This window comes from Cavia porcellus, unplaced genomic scaffold (genome assembly GCF_034190915.1).
Source record: "Cavia porcellus strain 051 isolate PalLab524CR breed Dunkin Hartley unplaced genomic scaffold, mCavPor4.1 scaffold_11, whole genome shotgun sequence".
Classification (NCBI taxonomy): Eukaryota; Metazoa; Chordata; class Mammalia; order Rodentia; family Caviidae; genus Cavia; species Cavia porcellus.
The window spans coordinates 19,168,647-19,188,440 of NW_026947494.1; the positions used below are offsets into that span (position 1 = coordinate 19,168,647).

At 36.9% G+C, this 19,794-nt stretch overlaps 1 protein-coding gene across 4 annotated transcripts in view; it reads right to left on the reverse strand.

Moving 5' to 3' along the window:
• Positions 1–12,137, reverse strand: part of Cdh12 (cadherin 12) — a 949,967-nt gene extending 937,830 nt beyond the window's left edge. For all 4 annotated transcript variants that reach the window (XM_063258014.1, XM_063258013.1, XM_063258016.1 and 1 more), the window contains exon 1: positions 11,983–12,137. The gene's annotated coding sequence lies outside the window, so the exon portion shown is untranslated. The remainder of the gene's footprint in view (positions 1–11,982) is intronic.
• Between the last annotated feature and the right edge of the window lie 7,657 nt (positions 12,138–19,794).

The following is a 19,794-nucleotide window of genomic DNA, read 5'->3' on the forward strand; positions in this document are numbered from 1 at the left end:
TTGGAGCCTAGAAATACATATTTTTGAGTTTTCAGCATGTGGTGTTTAAAACAATGAACTTAGATAAGATCACTTTGAGAGAAGGAAACTAAAGACACTCCAACACTGAGCATGAAATGGAACCACCCAGGAAAAATCCTCTAAAGCACTTGCTAGGGATGTGAAAGATAAAGCCGAAGGTATGTGGACATCTGAAATTCCAAGGTTAAAATTTTTACTGAGGACAAGTAATTAACTGGGTGAAACAGCCATTGACTAAACTGAAGACAGAGTAGTCTACCACACATTCATTCATTCATGAGTTGATGGAATATTTCTTGAAAAAAAAATCAAGAAACTGCTGGTGCTCTCAGCAAATAAAGATGAGTAGATAGCAGGTGAGCAAAGAGGTGATGATTTCAGTTTAGCCCATTTGACTATCACTTATTATCTTTGACCTGAACATGCATTAGGCATTTTGAAAATATGAAATGGCACTTAAAATAATAATCAGGAACTAGTTGATAAAAATACATCATGTTAAATTTGATGCAAATACTAAACAGATTACATGGGGGAGGGCGATCCTCAAAACAGCATCTATGAAAGTGACAGTGTAATGGAATCCCGTACCAAAAGCTATTAGTCATTTCTTGGATTTAACTTTACTTCCAGATGGCTTTAAAAAAATATAAACATGTTACTTGAAATGGATAATGTTAAGTAATCTCCAAAGTATTTTAAGTGGCAGATGGCTAAAATTATTACAGATGTTCCTCTACTTAGAATGGGGTTTCATCCTGATAAACCATTGTAAGTTGGTAACACTGTAAATCAAAAATGCATCTAAAACACCTAATTTACTGAAGAGAAAGGCTCAGCGCAGTAAGCTGTAGAGCCACCACTGTTTGCCTTTGTGGCTGTACATCTGAGTGGGATATATGCCTCACTGGTAACCACCAACATCTCAAAAGAGGTTTTTATAGCATATTCTTACCTAGGCTCAAAATTCAATGAATAATTTCTATTGAATGGATATAAATTTTTTACCATTCAAAATTTAAAACAAATGGTAAATCCAGCCATCAAAAATCATCTGTCCATGCACATACACAAGCTGAGAACAAAACTATACACAACACAAGGGAAATGAGAGATCCATTGCCTTGGCATTCCTGAAGAGAGGTTGCAGAGACTGAGCGGAGGGCTGGAGGGCAGTACACTCCCAGCCAAGGATGCTGAGGAAACTCTGGGCCCATGAGAATTCATCACATAAAGATTCTGAATGTCACTGGTCACTACAGAGACTAAGAATCAGAAGGGGCCAGAGCACAAGCTGAATAATGGATGAAGGAGGGTATTCCTAAGACCCACTGAACTCCCAGGTCAAGAGCATGTGGAAAGTCAAGAGTGAGGAGGGTAGCTCCAGCATCATAGTGGCAAAGTATGTAGCGGCCCCCAAGACTAAAGGCAGAACTCCACAATAAAATTAGAAATGTGAAACTTGGGTGTTATTAGAAAGGTGCAGAGACAAGCTAAAGCTATTCCCAGAAATAAAGTTAAGGAATGGCTACTATAAATGTTTTGATATTTTTATAATTAGTCACCAGAAGAAAAAGTCTTTTCTCCTGGTAAAATTTATTTCATACCATGATTAAGAAGCCAGTTGCCATCATAATGTCTGTAGTTGTGTGTGTGTGTGTGTGTGTGTGTGTGTGTGTGTGTGTGTGTGACAGTGAGATTTAAACCCAATGCCCTTGCGTTGAGCTTCATCCCCAGCCCCTGTTTTGTTTTAATTTATTATTTTGAAACAGGTCAAGCTAGAATTAAACTTGTTATTCCCCCTTTTCAGCCGCCAGGACTATGATGCTTAGTTTTCATACATTTATATCTCTTTTTATAGTTCTTAGTTTCTGTTATGGAAAGACAGGTGCATTTTTAGGAGGAGGGGATTTGTTTTTTTAAATTGCATTTTGCCTCTAGCTTTGAAACATAAAATTACCTTTTCTTATTTTTATGGACCTTGAAACATTTTTGGCATAAAAGAATAGAGGAGCAAATCCATTTACAAAAATTGGTTAAGTAACCATTAATGAAAATATATTGGCTCTGGGTTAAAGATATTAATCACAGCTTTGTGACTTGCAAGCAACATATAATCATTTCTCAGCATAGTTCTCTGTGAATCCACAATACTGGAAACTTTTTCCCCTATTCCACTTGTAAAAACATTCATAACTTACTAGTTCTCTGTGATGACACGAACTAATGGACCATCTTTAAATAAATTCACTTATAGAACCAGAATACGGGACAATGTTCTTTCTCTGTAGTGCTGTGAAATTAGCATTAAACACGGAAGGACTCACGATTCTTTACCTCCTTCATGGTTGTCATTTCTACACTGTAAATCACACAGCAAGAATAAATGAAGTTGTTTTTCTCCTGTCATTCATAGTTCATGGCTTTTTCCACAGTGTAGAAGTAATTCATTTTTAGGAAGGATTAATGCCAAAAGTGTTTATTGCCTTCTACGAGAAACATTTAGCAAGCTTACAGATCTTGTCGAGAAAGCTGCTCTTAACATCTGTGTGAGTGTGTGTGTGTGTGTGTGTGTGTACATACATACACACAGGGGTGTTGAGTATGAAATGTGAAGGCATTAAAAATGCTTTGAAAAGCATTTGGAATAGGTTCCTCAGCATATTTTGCTCAATTTTCATAATAGCTTAGGACAGAGCTTAGTGTGCCTCTCAAGAGACTATACAGAATTAAAGAAAGCAGATGCATAAAGGAATCAATCATCACCTTAGATCTGGGAAGAACACCACTTGGCTGCCTTGTAAGAGATGGATAAGTGATGTAATCGTTTTTGAATAACACGAATGGATTCAATGTCTGTCAATACTGTCCTTGATGTAGGTGTGTGTGTTTAGGTGCATGTTTGTATACACATGGATGAGGAAACAAGGGAACTGACATAAAGGAGTGTAGTTTAATGACATTTAATTGTGCAGAAGCTGCCATGTATTCTTTTTCTTACAGCACAAAAAGCAAAGAAACAAACAAAACACACACAAAAAAGGATACATGGAAGAGAGATGCTTTTCTGCTCAAGAAAATGCCAGACGAAGGCTGAATACGCTGCTGGTATTTTCACAAGAAAATTGATTCTTAGCTGAAATTCCATGCTCTAGGCAAAAAATAATAATTCACCTGCAGTTATCAGGCATAAAGCTTCATGGACTTGCACACTAAGGTTTCCTGTGATGCCTTGGAAATGTGTAGGAACAAGGAATGAGGCTGACTCTTTATTTGGATGTTATTACAGGACCCTACATGGATGTTAGAGATAATGGGCAACTTCACTCCCTGCAAATCAAACAGCTCCACAATCCATCATTAACCTAAGTAAGCCCTCACTTCATTGAAGCAACTCTCCAAATGAAAAGGTCAGGGCCTCTTTAAAGGTTCAGAGATTTGTTAATATTCCAAGGACTTAGAGATTTAGAGGAGACTGCCTGAACATGTACAACACTGTAGGTATTTTGGATAGCTCACGTGATGTAATAGCTAGACAGACAGACACAGCTATTTCTGTTCTTTAAAACTTAAACAAGGGATGCTGCATTTGTAACATTATCCTGCCTAACTGTGAAAAAAGAGTCAAGTTGAACACAGAGGACCCTGTAGAGATTTCTACAAGCTTTGCAGAGGAAGTAAGTTTCCACTCTTTCATAATGCAATTAACTCCATTAGAGAGAATGGAATTCTGAACACTGTTCAAATTAAGTCAGCGAAGTTAGAAACAGCAGCAATTTCGTAAGAATTAGCTCTGCCCTTCTGAAGAAAGCTACTGAATTAAATCTTGGAAGACTTTAAGCCATTTAATTGCTACTTTAGGAGTCCAGACTTTGCATAAACTGAAGTCCAGGTGTTAATAGTGATTCTCCTCTGTTCTCTTCAGATAACAAAACTGAATCTCAGAGCAAATTAAGGCAAATCTTTAAAGGCCTTCTCACCCTTTTTAGTGTATCCTGGGAGTTTTATTTTAATTGTCGTCAACATAGGGAATCAGGGACATCACACAGTGTGACAATTATTGAATCTCCAGTTGAAATGATAACTAATACCTATCAAATTATTCTGCATTAAATTAAAATAAGTATAGGCTAACACTCAACTGCACTTTTCTCATTCCCTAATCATTTTAACAGAAGACAGTTTTGGTACTACATACTAATATTAGACACATGACATGATTAATGATTAGTACATTAGACCATTATATGTATTAATATAATAGTCCTTAATATTGCACACTTCTCCTTAGAAGTATCCACTATTAACATGTGGTGTAAATTAAATAAACTCATATTATATGCATGGGTATGTTTATTAATTAAATCCATGTTCATCTATGCCTTCATTCACTGAACAGTGATTTGTATATGCAATCCTCCCTCAGAGTGTTTGCACTTTTCTTTTTTTTTTTAGAAGACAGTACACTGATGCACTTCACCTTGTAACTGGGTTACTTCACCATAAACCATCAACAGTTGAAAATATGTTGACTTACATTTTAAACCCCAACTCACAGAACACCAGAGTTTAACCATTCAGTGCACTGCAGACATCAATGTCCTACTTTCTGGCTTGTTTCAGCCACACTATGTGAGGAGGAATTGTCTTCAAACACTTGTAAGATATATAGTGCAGCTAATGCATGTAAGTAACAATGTCTCCTGTGTATGTGTATTTAGTGTAAATAACAATAAAGGAGGGCAGATGGCCCACAGGACACAAGTTAACCCTTTTTATAAGTTGGTTTACTAGCACTAGAGACTTGCTAGGACTGTCAAGTATAAAAACAGAGCATCAAAATATGATGAACCCAGGAAAAAAACAAAAATGTGAATAGCGGTTTCTTTTGAATGCATATCACTTTTGTAGTATCATCAAGTAAAATAAAGTTAATTAAATTCATCTTAAGCTGAGAATCACCCATGGTGAAGTATCATGTTAGGATATGCTAGTATGTAAGTCCTATTTAAAGAAAACTAAAGAAAGGTAAAAGTAAATATTTCTACTAGAAAAGGAAGTGTTGTTTACAGATCATGGGTAGAAAATGTCACCTCAAAGAAATGGCAAGTAAAAAAAAGAAATGAGTGTGAAATCTGTGTGACAAGGATGAGCTTGGTCTAATGGGTAAAAGGAAAAAAAGATAACAAAAGAAGTTTTGGCCAATTTTTGTCTATAATTTATGGAAAGTTCATGGTGATAGTAAGTAGAGTGACACTTGCCCCTGTACAACGAACTGGGGAGGGGCATGAGCCAGTGCAAAGGTTTTCACAAAAAGATCAATTTGGAGACCAACATAGTGTATTTGAGATGATGGTGATTGTACAAAAGTGGCCAACTTGGAAGAAGTGACACACAATTTGATTAAAGGTCTCTTTAGAGCATGAAGCTATGAACCAGGAGAATCAATATCACACTGGATGTGGGCAGAACAGAGGCTTGGGAAGCAAGATCTAAAGCTGACCCTAAGGATTGTAGGCACTAGATAGATAATTATGTAAAGTGCTTAGATGAAGTGATTTAAGAATGAGTGTATTTAACTTGTGGTGAGGATGAACAGAAACCAAGAGTTTAGTTTTGAGCAAGTCGCATTTTAAATGACTGTCAAACGCACAAAAGCAAACAGTGAATAGACATTCTGAGACTGAAGCTATGCTCGGTTACATGGACCAGACATTAAGACATAGTTTGGAGGTTTTCAGATAGGATTTAAACCGATGCCCCCAGGCAGGTGCTCCTCAGGGGGTGATCTGGCTCCACTATGACAGAGGCCCATGGTACCAATCCTTTCCAAGTACATTTCTGAGAACAAAGAGCAAGAAGAATGAGGAAAAATAGACTATGAAAGAGTACTGAAATCAGAAATGACAAAAAGCACATGAAAGTGTTGCTGTTAAGGAAAATAAAGGAAAAAACAAGAAGAAGTTGAAATTTCTGGATTTATGAATTTGATGCACACTGCCGTTTTTTTTTTTTTTCTTTGCCTAAATCCTGCTCATTAGAATCCACTTGAAATTCTATGAGTTTGGGTTTTTGTGATACCAGAATGAATTCTGAACATCCTGAGACTTCATTTTTGTTTTTAAAGCAGTAACACCTACTTAGCAACATGCTTCAAGGAGGCATGTATGAACTTATGGGCTAACGCAGATAACGTAACACTTATTTTTGATTTTACCCATATTTATGTCATCTCCAATGTTATATAAGTCTTTAAACACTATTATTAAACAAATGTGTATTTTGGTATATAGAGAGTATTAGAGATTAAGTATCAGTAATGCAGATAAACACACCATTCATTTAGTGTATAAATGCACAGCAGTTTTCAAAATGTGCAAGATTACTTGATAGAGTTTCAATTATTTTCACAACTATAATTCTCAGGCTTGGCTTGCCTATATCAAAATCTGATAATGGTAATTCAATACAAATATTGAATAATGATTAGGAAAACTAGATCTCACTGTAAAACACTCTTATTTTAGATAATGCCATAGTTTATAACTAGACGTCCCCCAAAAGCCTCATGTGTTCAGGACGTGGAACTTTTGGGAGAAGACTGCAGCACTGATGTGCCATATTGGACCTTGGGCATGAGACACTGGATTAGTCCACTGATGTATTTATAGTTGCCTGTTATGTTTAAGCCTAGTGACAGGAAGTGGGTCACTGTGAGCACATCAGATACAAAGCATGGAGAGAGAGACACAGATTCATGCCCCTCACCTGGAGCACTTGCTCCTCCTTATCTGCCACACCCTGGGCTGTTCTCCCTCTGCAATGCGCCTCTGCCTTCCTGCTCTATCTTAGAGCAGGCCAGCTAAGGATTGAAACCTCTACAAACTAAAAGCTTAAATAAATCTTTCCTCCTGTAACTTGTGGGTGTCAGGGATTTTCTCCCAACAACAAAAAAATAACTAAGACATAATAATTCTGAGTTTCTCATTCTTGCCTAAGTAAAAATATAACTTATAGTCTTGCCAAAAGCTTATTCTGCACTTTTCTCTCATGATCCTCCTGCTTGTCATTTAGGGAAGTGTGGAATTTCAGTAAAATCTTACCTTAAAATCGGCTCGCAGTCACATTTCTTGAAGCCATGGCAACTCTTCATGAGGACACTGACTGCAAGTTGTAGGAGTACAGCATTTGGAATACAAACTCAGACTTTGTTTATTAATGATAGGGAAGCATTTGGAGAAAGAAAGTATTAGGCAAGTTTGTTCTTATGTGTACTTCAAGAGTATGATTACAGAAACTTAGATGGTGCAGGACAATCAGTGGACATGGCCATGTCCTCAGTCAGAAGACATGGTATTTCTAAGATATATGAAGCTACTCAGTGGAACACAGCTTAATAAACATTTTACAGTATACTACTTTAAATAAGTAAATTAATTATGCTCTAAAATAAAAAAATAAGAAATATACAGCACTATTGGGCTACCATTGAGCATGAAACATATTGTCTGAAATATTGTGCAGTAGAGAACTGTATTATTATTTGATTACATTTAAGTCAAACCTATAGTTTACTCTCAGAAGTCATTTTAAATTCATAATTCATATACCACTTAATCTAAGGACAGAATCTTTTTTCCCATGCAAAGAATAATTTATTCATGTTCATTTTCTCTAGCTTTCAACTACAAAGCATTGAACTTTTGAAAAAAAGTATTATTTGGGTAATTTCATGACTACATTTTGGCTGAGTATATTCTAACAGTTTTATTGTGTTCAAAATACTATGTCAATATATGCTAAATATTAGAAAATATCATTCAATATTTTGTTTTTAAATGCTATACAATTGATCAAATAACGTATCATCTACCTATGTTTTGGATATTATAAAACTTCCCTTTGCTAAAACCTGGGTCCATTCCTATTTCAGTCTCTGTTTATGACCACCCTCTAGCTAAAGATTCCATTTAAGCTCATGTATTTAGGCTTCTACAAAAAACCACCTACTACAAACTCTCCTTGAACCTGTGCTCATTACCCTCACTGTGCTGCTTCCAACCCTCTGAATTAAGGTAGTAAAATGTCATCACAATCTAAACTTCATTGATTCTTCCAACTGCCAGAAGTCTCCATGCCTCCCTTTTGAAAGAATTCTCACGTATATAAGCTGAATAAGTGGCCCGAGGAGGGCTCTTCTTCCCAAATGCCAAGTAAAACATATAGTGCATAGCAAATCTTGATGACTACATTTCCTCTAACCCAGTGGGCCAGCTCCGGCTGTGGCTACCCTCTGCAGATCCAACCTTCTACACACATGGTAGATTAAAGAAGACATAACCACTAATGACTAGTATCTGTGGAGTAATATATTCAGTAAAGATAAATCTCCAAGAGTAATAATTATCCCCCAAATACCCTTGACTACTTCTCAAAACACTGTTTTAAACAACTGGGTGGCTTCCAAGTTTTGATCTTTTCTCATAATTATAAAGAAAATAAATCAGGACACTCATTTTCACACATGGAAGGTAGTTTTGCATATTATAGTAACTTTTTCCCCAAAATTAAGATTGTAAAACCCATTTTTATATGGTACCTTGAGGTAAAATTAAATGGACTTGAAACAATGTGCTACAGCAAAGACTGTTCTCATAACCCACCCCTCACCTTTGACCAAGTATTTGGTCTTGGAACTAAGTATGCATTATTCAACCATTTGAGTGCATGAATTAGCAGATGATACATGATATGTGTTCTTCTAATGAGGTTCTCGGTGTGGAGGCTCATCAGCTTCCTTTTCACATCTAAATGCATACATTTAGAAGTTACTTTGTTTAAATAACATGTCCCTACAGTCAAGGTAACACAAATCCCTTTATAGATCAGGAACTTAAATATTCCCAGAGTAAAGAGTATGAAAGAAACGTAATGTAAAAAAGTAAATGAAGCACATTAAATATTTAATATATCCCTAAATACAATGGTCTATAATATAATGGTGATACAAACTTGATTGCAGCTAAGGTTACAAAACTGCATATATTTTGATTTTTATAGGTCAATAGGTGCTTATTAGAAGAACTGAAAGTAATTTTAAATAAATGATTCAATGCTTAAAGCATCTATCCAGGATCTAACAAAAAGCAATATAGTATTATGTGGAATTCATCTATTCCTCCATTTTTTAATAGTCAAAACTTTCAGTGAGTCCTTCCTATGCTCATAAAAATGACTCATTTTATCACGTGATGCTTAAAAATAACTTTCAGTGACCACAGTTCTACAAAGGCAGCTATATATACATACACATTTTCCTTTTAGAGTTTGGTGATGAAGTATCACCCTTTTATCATCATAATTTAGAAAAAATAAAACTGCCTTAAAGTCAAACTTTCAAATGCTTTTAAAAACTGTGAGTAAAAACTGCTCCATTACCATGCATTATGAGTAATTCTGCCACTTAAAAATAATAAATTTCGCTTCTTGTATAATTACATTTACTTTTTTGTGATATTAATTGAACCCAATCATGAGAATAAATTTTAAACAGAGAAGATGAACTCCATTTATCCCATAAATTCCATTTAGAATTTAATATAAATGTAATAACACACTCACTACCTATGATAAGCTAATTGTTACCTGTGGATGTGGTAAGATGACATGTTAATGTAGCACATAATCACTTTTTATAGGGCAATGATTTGTTAAAAGGCAAACAGAACAATATCTTAAATGAGACATGTGAACCATACATTTTCTCTAGAATTATAAAGCCATTTACAACAGGGCCTATTAGTGGTACATGTTATTAGCTCGAATCTTTAGACCTGCTACTTCTAAGTGAAAACATGACTCACTTCTGAAAAGAAACATTACTCTGCATCTTCCTACCACGACTGTTAGACCGATTTAATGACTGACATCTAAATGATATTTGTGTGAAAACAGTGATATCTCACATCTCACATATGAATAGTTTAAGCAGAATATTTGCAGCTCTGTTTCATCAGCAAGAGTGACTGGATATGAATCATGAAGCATTTTCACAGACAGGGTGACTTACATGCTTATCAACCTCAAAATGATAAACAATTGGTTGATTTTAAGCTATACCATGACCTATTGCCTAAAGTGTGATCTGTCACAATACCAGATGGCTAAGCATGTTTCACTCAAGCTCAGGTTTGTGATCAATCCCTAAATAATGCAGTCATCCTGAGGTGTAAGTGTATCACGTGAAGCATTAGCAGGGATTTCCCCCATACACTCAGCACAATTTTTGCCACAATAAGAACTCAATACATCTCAATCCACATGTGGAACAAATGACAGTCTCTTCTGACAGTAGTACAGCTCTTTCTTTGAGAATTGTCTAATATGATCAACTCACTAAACAGATCAACAAGGAGTAAAGTGTGATACAGAAAAAAATCTTGCCTTGAAAACTTCCTCCTACTGCTTAGAAGTGGTACCTAGCGGTACAGGTCAAGGATAAAGGAACTGCAGTCTGTGAAACAACTGAAAATAAAAAGGAGATTTTTTTTTTTTTAATGAAGAAGAGGCTTACTGGCAGGTTAATCATGGAAGTCAGTCTTTGATGTAAAGAGTATTAAGGGAAAATATGTTACATTCTGGGATCAGACTTTCAAGTTAATATTATAGCACAGAGAGTCCCTGAACCTTCTTGCTGAGTAGCATGTAGGCTCTTTGGTTAAATGAAAGCTCCTGTTTTGCATGTGGTTGTGCCCTTGAGCGCTCTGAAACAATTTGTCAATCAACTGCTCATTGTTTGGGAAGAGTAACAATCTGCCTCTCAATTATGAAATGCCATTCTGAAACCCAGGCAACATTTACAACATAAACGTATTCATTGAAATTCTTTTTTAAAAATATTGAAAATTTTAAAATACTTAAAATTGCTTAGAAAAAATTAATAACAATATTAAAAATTGAGGACCAGTATTCCTATGTGTGTGCTGCTATTCTGTAAATTTTACAAATGATCAAGTGTGTAAAGATCAAACAACAGCAAACTAACAGCTGCTCAACACAGCTGGATTTTTCCTGGTTTGCTTCTGTATCATGAAATTTAAAACTACAAGCCTATATTCAGGATGCAATCCATTTACATTGTTGGCCCTCAGCATGCAAGGTGATTTTCTTGCTGAGCAGTTCGTGAATGAGCGTCAAAATACCTGATGAGAAATTGAAAAATCAAGATACGGTTCAGGAATCAGTCAAAAGTGTTAGCAGCTGCCTCTAGAGAACACAGCAACGTGTATCTGTAAGAGACATCAAGTGCCTTTAAGTACAGAGGCTTTGAAGTCACTGTTATCCAAGGTAGATTAAAAAAAGAATAAAAGGCAAGCAAATAATGGTGTTAAAAAATAAGGAAATATTTTGAAATGACTGCGGGTAACATGATTTGTTATCACGCTTCCGCCGCATACAGTTTCTCCTTAACATTATCATCAAGTGAGCGTAACCTTAAGATGATTCTGAAATGAGTATTATATAACTTAGAGCACAGCTGCTAATCGGCAGCTCTTCCACTTGTCCCAAATTAGTTTTGCAGCAGAAAACTCGAATGGCTCCGCAGACTGAGAAGCAGGACACTAACACAGCTGCAGTGGTCCCACGCTCGTGTTGTAAGAGAGGAATGAAGTTGGGCACGGTCGCCCTCGGTGGGGCGCGGTGCGGACGGGAGTCTCCGAGCAGAAGGCACCCCGGGACGGCACGGAGCCCGAGGGCACGTCGCCGGCCGGCCGGCCAGCGCGCCTCCGGCTTCCGCCCGCGAAGCCCGGCGCGGCTCCGGGCTGCGACTCGCGCACAACTCGCCCAAGTTTCCCGGCGAGGACCCGGCGCGAGCTCCCGGGCGGCCGCGGCCCCGCCTGCAGCCCCTTGGCTCGGGACCGCGCCGCGCTGCGCCCCAGACCCCGCGCGCGGCAGCCTTACCTGAGCGCAGGCGGCGGCGGCTGGGAGCGACCCCGCGCCCCCGCGCTGCTCTGGCTCCTCGCCTCCGGCTCGGCGTTCATTCACCGAAGGTCCTCTGGGCCGGGCACCGCGACGCCCCGCTCCTCCTGCAGGAGGCCGCCCCCTTCCGAGCACTGCGCGCAGCCCGCTCTGCAGCTCCGCCACCTTCTCCTCGCCGGGCTGCTCCGGGTGGCGGGGCTGCAGCCGAGCCGCGCGCGCGAGCCAATGGGGGCGCGGGACGCCTCCCTGTCATCTGCCCGCCCTCAAAACAAAGCGCAGCGTGCCTTTCACAGGGCGCACGCCGAGTTGTGAAAACTAATTGAGTCCTCCCTTTGCAATGTAGCTTGTTTGTTGTGTTTCTGCCCTGAGGTTCACTGCAGAATCCTTTAAGGGAGCGGGAGGATTGCGTGGCTCTCTGAAGGTTCATTACGGGAGCCTAGCTGAGGGTAATGAGTCGGGGCCCAGAGAGGGCCAGCACCTGGGGCAGCACCTGGGGCAGCACCTGGAGCAGCACCTGGGGCAGCACCTGGGGCAGCACCTGCAGCCTTGGTTTGCACAGGCTTTAGGGCTATTGAAGATCTGACAACTGGCAGGAGCTGGAGGCCAAAGGCTTGGAGTCTGCTCTTCAACAAGTAGCGTATTTCTTCTACTCTGTGGAACAGCACAATGCAATCCATTTACCTGGAAACGGTGTCATTTTTTTTTTTAAACATCCCCAGAATAAGAATCAGGTGATAATTGGGATCTAATCATAGATATGGCGTTGCTCCTAATTTATACACCTGTTTGTAGGCTGATTTAACTGTGGGTCATATTCTGCGAGGCACTAACAATTATTCATACTGTTATGTCAGTCTGGTCTGTTTTAATGCAAACTCTTATACATTGTAAGATTTTAAAATTAGCATCTTTGTTTTCCCTGAGATAATTGGCTTAGTGATTACTCAAAACTCATATTTTAATGGTAATAAAAATTGTAATAAAATAACTACTTTTGAAAGTAATGTGAAGCTACTCTAAAATCACCAAAACCACAATGTGTCCTTTATCCATGAGAATCTGTCTTTGTATTTTGCTATTAGTTGTGTATATACTGAATTAAATTTGCTTAAACAAGTTCATTCATGATCATTCATTTTCTCTTCGAGACTCTGTTATATTATCACTCCTGTATCAAGATTGCAGCAATATTTCATAGAATCAGCTTGTCTTAGTAAAAGTATCTCAGAATAGCTCAAAGCCATCTTAAAAATGTGCATTAGAATGAGTAGAATTGGAAGTTTAAATAACTACACAAATAATAATCCATTTTCAGTATCAGCACTGAGTAAGAATAAATGTCTTTCTGTAATCTTTTTTTTTCCACTGAAACAATGCAAATAGCTTGATGAACTTGGTGTAGCAAAGCTTTGTGTATCATGACAAGTTAAAATAGCTCCAGGAGACTTTACAAACAAAACAATTTTGTTACCTGTCCATCATGTGAAGGAAACATGGAAATTGTAATATCTACAGCATTGTAAACTGTGTCGCTATTAAAAAATGTGAATGCTACCTTAATTGTAACTCATTCACATAGCCAATAAAATTTTATTCAGGGTAGTGTCTTGCTGAGTGGAACCACCTGGCTAAGACTATGTTGTGGAACCATGAACAATAAACATTAGTTTTCATCAGGCTTATAATATAATATTTATTCGAACTACAGCAGAAATCTAATCGCATGCTTTATAAAATAAAGTTTTATTGAAAAACAATCACTTTGTGTGACATAGTATTAATGGCTTTTGTTGCTCTGCAAGTGTAGGGGTAAGTAGGTTGCAGGAAGCATTTCTGACCTCTTTGTTCTTCCTAGGACCAAATCCTTAGCACCCACATTTAAAGAAGGAGAAGTTTATGTGGCTCACGGTTTCAGAATTTTCAGCCATGGTCTGATGGATCCAAAGTACAGACATCATGACAGAAAGGCATAGCAGAGAGAAATTGCTTAACTCGTGGGGGCAGGAAACAGAAGACAAAGGCATGCAAAAGATGTGCCCTGCAAAGCCTCGCCTCTAGTTCTCCATGCACCTCACTCCGTAGCAGTGCATTCAGCTATAACCATCAGTGCGTTAATCTGTTGAGGAGTATTCTTCCCCCCAGAATACAGTAACCCTTCTGGGCAGCCTTTAATCTAGTTAAGTTGACAATTAAGCCTACCCATCAGAGATGGACAGAGATTGAAGCTTAAAATGCTCACTTTTTGTCCCTTTAAGAAAACTTCATTGATTTCTTCCCACAATATTATAAGATTCACAAAATAATTAATACAAATGGCAAAAATTGAGAAAAGTGAACATACGTGAGATGAGCAAAAGCACATTAACGAAATCAATGGGGTTTGAAGTAGATTCAAAGTGATCATTTGGAAAACTATATTGATGTGTGTGTGTGCATGTGAATGTGTGCTTACAGATTTAACTTCTTGGTAGGATAGAGTAGAAGTACTTTTCCTCTTGGAGTTGTTTCAAACTCATTTTGAGATAAAGAAATGTAAAGGAACAATCATTTCCAAAGAAAATATCAAAGAGCAAATATAAATCTGTAGACATTTTAATCAAGTCCAGGTAATGAAGAGAATGTTCAAGTCTTATCTGCCCCAAGGCTGACATGCAGTGGGGATGAGTGACTTAACTTTTATTTGTGAATTATGGCGCGTTTGGGATCATTTAGAAGTAAGCTGGAACTTAGTCTCTCCTAAGTTTACAATTAAACTGAGAAGAGATAAGGAAAAAAGCTACAGCAAAGGTACTTGCTGAGAAGAGACAACAAGCTATATACTCCAATACTATTTTGGAGAAAAATAAGAAACCATTAGACTTTCTTTAAATAAGTTATGACCTGAAAGATGAGAAATGGGTATTTAATGTAGAACACATTGTGAATGCTAATATGGTGAGAAATAAGGCTTCTCCAGGAGTCTGTTGAGAAAAAATGATATCACCAACATAATATTAGAAGAAGGGCTCTGCATTCCTAAAGAATGGATGGAAGAACAGGAAGTGAAATAAAATTTATCACAAAGCTGTGGAAAAGCAAAATTTCAGATCTCAAGCACTGCCACCTTTGCACTTAATTTGATGAGTCAATGTGTTCCATCAATTTTACTTTCTTAATGCCACCAAAAGCAAGAGTCTCTCGTGTGTTTTGTCCACCACTGTCATTGTTTGGAGTCCAGCTTCCATCATCCTCCCTGGACATCCGCAGCATCTTTTCATTAGCATTTCTCACCCCGTCATGTCTATTACCTGTCAATCATCGATTTGCTTTATAATTCCTTTACCCTGAACCCACCGAGGCTGACGGAAGATTTCTGATTATATTGAAAAAGGAGGCAGAAGGACCCAAAGAAGCCAATGAAGCCAGAAAACTCTCACTCCTGCAGCTGTAACTTTTGTGCAGAAGGGAGTAACTTCGCTTATGCTTGTATTTCCTTAGCTAGAGAAAAGTCTCAGGCGCTTTGCGAAAACACATGTCAGTGTGACAGAGAAGTATAACCCGCCTTCAGAGAGCAAACCGTGGGGAAGCCTCGCCACATTTTAAAGGATGATATAATGTACTGTAATTTCTCTGACACTAAAACAACAAAAATATGAGTTTGTGCAACAAGGGTCAGCATGTCTGGGAAATATTTCTTCTTAATTCTATCATGTCATATTTGTGCTTACTATTTTTTGAAACGATTTTAGAAAACTTATTTTATGAAATCTTTGAAAGGGTTTCTTGTGTTTAGAACCATAGAGGAGACATAGGAAGAGTCAAAATATCCCATTTTTTTTTTTGCCTTGAAATTTAGTTACCTGAAAGCAAAGGATGACTAATAGTTTATGTGTCAGAAGATCCCTAGAGCCAGTGTAAAGGGGCTAGATTATGGTGCATACTGTGAATAAGATAGCTTTATCATACAAGGAATTCTTTTTAAAAAATTAAGAAAAGCTATAAAATATGCCTCTTGGGATTTTTCAAGCCAAAGACAAGAACGTCCTTTATCTTATTGGCCGAAGCTTCCACTCAAAGATGCGACTACTCCCTCTTTGAGACAGTTATACAACTGCAGGCAGCAACTCCTATCTCCTTCTTCAGTATAAAAAGAGACTACGGGCAGAAAGGCAAGCTTAAATCATGTTCACTTGTGGAATTTACCATCAGCAAAAATAGAAAATCATGACAATGTGAGTCTATCTTTTTACTTGCAATGAAAGCAGGAGATCTAAGAAAATGTAAATTGTCATTGAGTATCCGAAGACAATGGCCATGGCAATAAGAAGGGATTGAGGGTTTCCGAAGTGGGCAGAATCTCCTGACAGGCTACAATGTGCTGATTGCTCCAGAAACTGAGCAGAACCTGCTGCTTGAAAGCCAAGAAGAAAGGGGTTTGGCTAATCATCCAGTGGCAACAACAGTAAAACTCCTTACTGTCCTTCACTTGTAACAAATGTTAATGTTTATTGAGCACTTACTAGTTATCAAGCATATGTACTCCACTTACAAGATTTTCATGTGGGGCTGGGGGTTTAGCTCAGCGGCATAAGCACCTGCCTTGCAAGCAGGCGGTCGTGAGTTCGATCCCCGGTACCGATAAAAATGAAAAAGACAAAAAAAAAAAAAAAGATTTTCATAACACATGAAACAGCACCATTATGCTTTTTCTTAGTTCACAGAAAATGACAGCATAGAGAATTTAGATAACATTTAATGATTATGGAGTGAACAGTAAAGCCAGCATTCATGGACTATTAGCTAAACTCCAAAGCATGTTTTTGTTGCTATTTGCCTTCTCCACCTCATCCCAAATATTTCTATATGGCTGGATATAACAAAATTGCTAATTATTGAACCTTATAGTTCTTTATTTCATGGCCATAAAATATTGATTTTTTTATTTTAAAGAGAAAAAAAAAAAACAGAAAAATCAAGAAGCAAACAAACCATCAAAAAACAACAAAACCAAAATGACAGCAACAAAAACAACAGATAGTAGTGATATAGGATTTCAAAGCAAAATGATAGAATTTAACCATGGTTATTTTGCAAACTGTTGCTGGTCAAAATAGTTGCTGGAATGTAAGACTGATCAAACAGCATAATTTCTCCTTGAAAATTTTCTTTCCCTTTTACTATATCTATTGTAACTTTTGGATCTTATTTACTCTTTCAGTTTCTTACACTAGTGAGACAATACAGGCAGGTCTGATTTATTTCACTTCTGATTATGACTTCTATTTGTATCATTTACCTATTAAAGCTTTGAATTTATCACTCTTTATGGCTGAGTAGTATTCCATTATCTAAAAATACCACATCCTTTGTATCCATCGCTCAGTTGATGAGCTTTTGGGTCTTTTCCAAGATCTGATGATTATAAATTGTGAAATTATAAACATGAATGCATATATATCAATGTAGTATGATGTTTTCAATTTTTGTGGGAAAATACCTAGATGGCAAATAAGTGAGTTGAGGGGAACTTTTAATCCTAGCTTTTTGAGAAATCCCACATATTAATGTTTTAAATCATTTTTCCTCACTAATTGAATGATATTTATGAAATAAAAGCATAAATTTACTTTAGGCCTGAAGTTTATGGCAAAATTGAATAGTGAATGCTCTAATCTCCAGGAACAAAAGCGAAAGTCTGTTTCCCTTAAGTTTGTAAGAACTGCATAGTCTGCTGCAAAGTAGATACACATTTAAGTATTTTTACAATGAAATACCATTTTCCCAAGATCGTTAGCACATCCCCACTAGAAGCAACAACAAGACCAAAATTTTGATAAAGAAAAAATAAGGCAAATGGAAGACTTTGTGATAAATCCATGAACTTCAGATTCCAAGTTTGGGAACAGGCAGACCCCAATCCTATTTCACTAATTTTCTCATTGTCTTAACTAGAAATGGGATGACACTAAAGGGACTAGTTTTCAAAGATAATGCTACATTCATCAGTACAACCTAATAAATCAGTACAACCTAATTTAAATGTCACAACAATAATATAAAATGACATTTTAATTATTTTTATATAAGCAGATGTTCAGAAGAAAAATATTTTCTTAACATCACACTGGAAATCAGCATAAGGATTCAGGGTTTCTATGTGATACGTTGCATTTCTATGCTTTTCTCTCTTTTCTCAACCAAATTCCTGTCCAAACACTATGTTCACTGGTACCACATCACTAAATAAAAACTTCTGCTTAGCCAGTGACCTGAGATCCATAAACAACTTCCAACTTTTGCTTCCCTACCTCCTTATCTCACTCAAAATTTGGATAGACTATGACTAGAAAAGTTTTGTGGGTACCCATGGGTGCTTGTGAATAAAATCAATTGAGAGGCATAAGAAACATGAATAGTCCTGACATGTCTTGAATGTGTGAGAGATGACCACAACATATTCTGGGTGCAACCTGGGCCATAAAAAGAAAGTAACCTGACCGGAGGAAAAACCACATATTCAAGTTTTAAGTCACTTTAAGTTGTTCTTGTTAAGTCTAGAAATTATACAGTGGAAAATTAATAGTCCATATGTCCATTGATCAATTACAAAATTGCGAGTTTTTAATCTGTATGAAATCAAAGAAAGGATAATGCCATAAAGCAAATATAAATGTTGAAGGAAAAATGGCCCCTTAAGAATGAGTAAAAATGGAAGATTTTGGAATATTTTTGGAAAAGAAAAAAGATACTATGACTGTAGGTGTATACAGTTGTCTTTTGAACAACCTGGGCTTGACATTCACAGATCCATTTATGTTCAGGGTTTTTATGTCACTTTTGGTATTTGTGATAATTTGAATAAACATATATATGAACCAAGCATCCAGAATTAGAAAATACAAAACAAACAATAATTTGTGTAGTTCATGAATGTACTAAATATATGTAGAGACTAGTCTAACTATGAAATGCATAGAAATCCATTATAAAGAGCTAAAAACCAAAAGCTGGATGAGGAGAGGAAGGGGATCTAAAAAGTAATAAGATGCATTATGTGCATTTGCCAATTCCCCATAACAAATATAATCAGTATGTACAGCAAACATGTATTAATAACAACAAAAATTTTAGAAGTCTATTTTTAAAAAAGGAAAACAAACAAAAATTAACAAAATGCACACACTCCGAAACATACAGGCTTTGCATTGTCAACATTCACAATTAAGAGAAATGTAAATAAACACAAACATACGGTATTAAAGCACGACTGGATAAAATTTGTTGCCATCCATAGAGTCTGCAGGGACAGCTTCCGACGGTATCCTGGTTTTTTTTTTTTTTTTTTTTTTTTTTTAATTCCATTATCACAATCACCTCTGTGTGAACAGTGCCTTTCTCCAATAAATTGTGTATAATAAAAAATTACATTTCAAGGTTATCGCTTTTTAAATATAGACGATACATATAATAAGCAACTTGTTAATTGACTATGTTAACAGTAAGACTTCCAGTCTGTGTAAGAGATCATTAAACTGTTAGTCAAAATTTGTTGCCGTATTTTCAAGTATTAAAGGCTTTGGTGAGTGTAAACCACCATACACTTCAAGTTTAATGCTACTGATAGTGCACAGGATGATGTAAAATTTTAATCTAAATTTTCAAGATTCTCTGACAAAGTATTGGTGACATTGACCTAATTTGGAATGTTTGAAGTTAACATTAGTTGTACAGGGAAGATAGGTTTTTAATACTTATCTGTACAAAGAAAATTTAAATGAAAAGGTTTTCTTTAATCCATTGTATAACTAAGTGGGG